The 4,881-nt window shown below is 45.4% G+C and overlaps 1 non-coding gene across 1 annotated transcript; it reads left to right on the top strand.

Moving 5' to 3' along the window:
- LOC125084164 (U6 spliceosomal RNA) lies at positions 1-104 on the top strand. The gene has a single exon (XR_007122519.1). It is a non-coding gene; the product is annotated as a U6 spliceosomal RNA (small nuclear RNA).
- The last annotated feature ends 4,777 nt before the right edge of the window (positions 105-4,881 follow it).

Here is a 4,881-nt window from a genome sequence, read left to right as displayed (position 1 = left end):
GTGCTCCCTGGGGCAGCACATACGTTAAAATCAGAACAATGCAGAGGTAAGCACGGCCCCCACGCAAGGATGACCCTCTGGCTGGTGAACTGTTCCAAGTCTCTGTTAGGGAAGGTGCTTGTGGCCAGCACCGTGTTCTACGTTAAGTGCTGAACCACCAAATTCTACACCTGAAACTAGTACCACACTGTATGTTAACTAACTGGAATTTAAACGAAAACTTGGGCGAGAAAAAGGAAAACAAAAAACAACAAACGGATGGTCTTTCTCTATGCCAGCAATAACTCTACTAAATATAATAAAAGATACAAATTATGATGGCTAAAAATATTAAATATCTAGAAATTATAAAAGAATCCCGAATCCGTCTGTGGGGAAACAAAACTCTGACACAGGAGATGGCAGATTCGAATGAACACGACGAACCCGCGCGCTTACAGGCGTGTCCGTGTTTAATACTGTGAGATGTGACTCCTCCTCATGTCGTCTACGAGTGAAATGCAGGGTCAGCCGAAATTCCGGCTGGGATTTTTCAGAGGAACTCAACAAAATTATTTAAAAATACATATAAAGACATAAAAATCTATGAATATTAAAGTAAATTTTAGAGAAAACAAAGGGTGGGTGTGTCCTGCCAGATGTTGAAGGACCATATTTTATTTTACTTTTTAATTTTTTAAACATTTTATTATTTATTTGAGAAAGAGAATTAGAGAGAGGCGGGGAGGCCAGAGGGACAAGCAGACTCCCACTGAGCAAGGAGCCCAATGCTGGGCTCGATCCCAAGACCCTGAGATCACGACCCGCCAGTCCGACACTTAACTGACTGAGCCACCCAGGGGCCCGAGGGCCGTATTTTAACAAAGATATATTGAAGCTGGCGCAGGAACAGGTGAACAGGCTGAGACAATGACAGTTGGAAGATGATCCACACGTCTGTACGAGACCTTGTATAAGATGAACTATAAAAATAAATTAATGGGGGAACAACAGACTGTTTAGAGAACGACTTGGGATTATGGAATAGAGAAGAAAAATAAAATTGGGTCCCTACCTAATCCCGGACCCAGGAGCAGACTCTAGATAGAGCCCTGAACATGAAAGACAGAGACTAGAAATCAACAGACAGCAAACAATGCTAAAAAATCCTCAAACAAAAGCATAAACTGTAAGGAAAAGAGGTCAATGGCTCTCATTACCACAAAATTCCCGTTTCTGCCCAGTGAGAGCAAAGACACAGATGGCAGGTCTGTTAACAACACAGCTGCGCGAAACTCTACAGGGTCACGGCCTGGCATCCACTGGGAGCTCCTAGGAAAATAAACCAGGGAAGGGGTAATTCAAATAGAAGAATGGGGAAAGGATATGTACAAAGCATTTTCAAAACGGAGATCCTAATTATGACTTCAGGCTGATAAATGAGGAAATGCGGCCATAAACTTATTTAGGGCAGTGTTTTATTCTCCAGAAGGAACAGGGTCGCCTCCTGAGAGTGTGACTGAGCGTGGGCGCCGCTGGGGTGGAAGTCCTTCAGTACGATTTGATTTTCTAACGCTTGTTTTACTTGGCTGACATTTTGAAATTCAATTTTATTTTATTTTATTTTATTTTTGAGAGAGAGAGACAGAGAGAGCACTCGAGAGCAGGGAGGGCAGAGCAAGAGGGAGAGGAAGAGAGAGAAGTTTAAGTAGGCTCCATGCGCCGCGTGGGGTTCGATCTCCAGAACCTGGAGATCACAGCCCGAGCTGCTATCAGGCACCAGATGCTTAGCTGACTGAGCCACTCAGGGACCCCACAAGGGTCTACTTTACATCAAGAGGTCATAAAGGCAAAAACCCACCTGATCTCTAGGGGAACCCGTTCCTTACCGCTTGCAGCTTCTGGGGTTGCTGGTGTCCCTCTGCCTGTCTTCATACAGCCTCCCCCCACCGGAGTGACCTCGTGTGCCTGAGGGGCACCTCCTTTTGCTTCCATCTTAGAAGGACACGTGGGGGGGGGCGCTGGGGGCCCACCATTGTAATCATGGCCATCTCATCTCAAAGTCCTTAACTGTATCTGTGATACAGTTATCTGTGATATCAGACACAAACCCCCTTTTCCAGAGAAGGCGAATCTACAAGTTCCAGGGATCAGGACTTGATTCGTCGTCTGATCTACAAGACACCTCAGCAACATTTGTGGAGAAGACGGCCCTTTTCCTTGTGAATCAGGACTTGGGCACTGCTGAAACCAACTGACCAGAAATGTAAGGGTTGATTCCTGAACGCTCAACTCTGCTCCACGGATACCCCCTCGACCCAGTACCGTGACGTCTTGCTGACTGCACTACCGGGGCACGTCTTTAAATTAGGTCGTTCAAACCCTTCAACTTACTCTTCTTTTTAAATACTGTTTTGGCTACTATAGGTCTCTATTTTCATATAAATCTTAGGATCAGCTTGTTGATTTCTGCATAAAATCTGCAGGAATTTTGGTAAGGACGGCACTGAATCTGTACATCAATGTGGGAAATCTTCCAGTCCAGGAACACAGAATGTCTCTCCATTTATTTAAATCTGTAATTTCTCGTAGCAATATTCTCTACTTTTTATACTTTTCAGCGTACAGGTCTTACAGCCATTGTTAAATTTACCTACTTATTTTAATGCTATTACTCATGGAATTGTTTCCTTGATTTCGTTTCACATTGCTGCTAATGCACAGAAAAACGATTCATCCTCATGTATTGGTCTGGTACCGCCTGGTCTCCTTAACCACACTTATTCTGCAGCTCTTCAACCCATGCCTTAAGAGTTTCTAATATAGTGTCATACGCAAATGAATTTACTTCCTTTTTCCGGTCTAATTCCTTCCCCGCTCCTCACTGCACAGGCCAGATTCTCCAGACAAACTGACTGGCAGTTAGGACTTTTTGTACCCACGTTCAGGAGGGAAATGGATTAGTTTTCTTTTCTTGTAGTCTGTCTGGCTTTGGTATCACAGGAATCAAATAGGATGAACAGAGACGTTCCCATCTCCTCCATTTTTCCTGAAATAAACTTGTGAATGGTTGGTATTGCTTGTTTTTTAAACGTTAGACAGAATTTACTAGTAAAGCCATCTGGATTTGGACATTTTGGGGAGATGATGTGAAATTACTAATTCAACGTATTTGTTACACTTTTACTTAGATTTTTCTTATAGAATTTGTTAGTCTGTGTCTTCCTCATTCACGTTGTCTGATTTGCTGGCATAAACTTGTAATATTCTTCTACAATCTTTTTAATTTCTCTGGGGCTGGTGGCGCTGTCGTCCCTCCAGGCCCTCATCTGCTCACTTGTGTCTTCTCGGTTACTTTCTTGGCCAATCCTGCAGGGTTTGTCAACAGTTTCACTGATTTCCTCTATTTTTCTGTTTTCTACTTTATTTCCTCTATTCTTTATTTTCTCCCTTCAGGCCTCATTTGCTTCTTTTTCCAGTGTCTTAGGGGAGCAGCTTAGGTGCCTGGAAACGTTCCTCCCTTTCCTGACACGGGCATGTAGAGCTACGAACCCTTCTGGCCCTTGCTCTCGCCGCGTCACATGAACTCTTCCATGTGTCGGCTCAGCAGCTTCCTTCGCGACGCCCCTTTGATCACAGACTTGCCGGTTTCCTTCTGAGAATCTCCGACTTAGTTGTGTTGCGGGCAGAGAACGTGCATTTTTCTATGGTTTCAATCTTTTAAAATTTATTGAGACTTGGTCACAGCCCAGCATGCGGCTTATCGCAGAGGCGTCGCGTGCAGCGGGAGGCTGTGTCCCGCAGGCTCCTGGCGGACGACCGCACGGACGCAGTCGGTTGGCATGAGCTGGTTCACGCGCCGCCCAGGCCCTCCTCGCGTCCTCCTTGCTGGCTGTTCCGTCCGTTGCGGACGGCGGGTTTGCTCGTCTCCAGCTATTACTGTTACGTTATCTGCTCTTCCAGTTACGCTAGTTCTGCTTCAGGGATGTTAGGTCGCTGCTTTCAGGAGCATTTACACCTTCAACTGTTGTATTTTCACTGCGCAGACAGTTTGCATCATTCCAAAACCTCGCTATTTGTACTAGTATTTGTCCTCAGAGCCTTTCTGATACTGACACTGGTCACTCGAGCTTGTGGTTCTCAATTGCGTGGCACATCGTTCACCTCCTGACTTTCTACTTCTTCGTGTCTCTGAACGTGGTGTGTCCCGGCACAGTCTGTTTTTGCGTAGTTGGCCACCCTCAGCCTTTGGATGAAAGGTCTTGTCCGCTGACGTTCTAACGCAATCATCTCTACGGTTGGTTGGGCTTCTGCTTCTCGTCTCATGCTGATTGTGTGCCCGTTCTCCCTTGTATCGCTTTCTTTTGTGTTAAATACTTTTCAACTTACTATTTTAAGTCTGATTTCCCCAGTTATTTCCTGACCCAACGGAGCGGTCCCCCAGCAGACTCTTCAGGAAGGGCTTGTGAACAGTACTGAGCTCCAACCTAAAACTGTTTTCTACCAACTCCTTACCTGAAAGACTGCTTTTCTGGATACTTCACATTTCTTTTCCCCTCAAATCTCCGCAGTGTTGTTTTCTACGTTGCGTCTCAGAGACGACGTTTTACTTCACGTGTGCTCCACCATCATTAAACCTCCCAGCCCCTCCTCCTCTTCACGCGACAGTGGGGAAGATCACGAAGGCTCGGTCTTCTCTACAACAAAACCCATGCTGTAGATGTGTGTTAGGAGTGATTTTATTTGAAGTCCTCATAAGGACAGTGTTTTGGGAAGACAGAGATAACTGAGATGGACTTGGCCATAATCGTCCTCACACATTCTGTCTGGGATGCTACGGTTTTGGTCCACAAGGAAAGGCGGCGTCAGGCCTACACATCTGATTCTTAACTTCTTTCGTGG

Source organism: Lutra lutra, chromosome 13 (assembly GCF_902655055.1).
Source record: "Lutra lutra chromosome 13, mLutLut1.2, whole genome shotgun sequence".
Classification (NCBI taxonomy): domain Eukaryota; kingdom Metazoa; phylum Chordata; class Mammalia; order Carnivora; family Mustelidae; genus Lutra; species Lutra lutra.
Note: the sequence above shows the minus strand (reverse complement) of the source record. Positions and strands in the feature narration are given on the sequence as shown.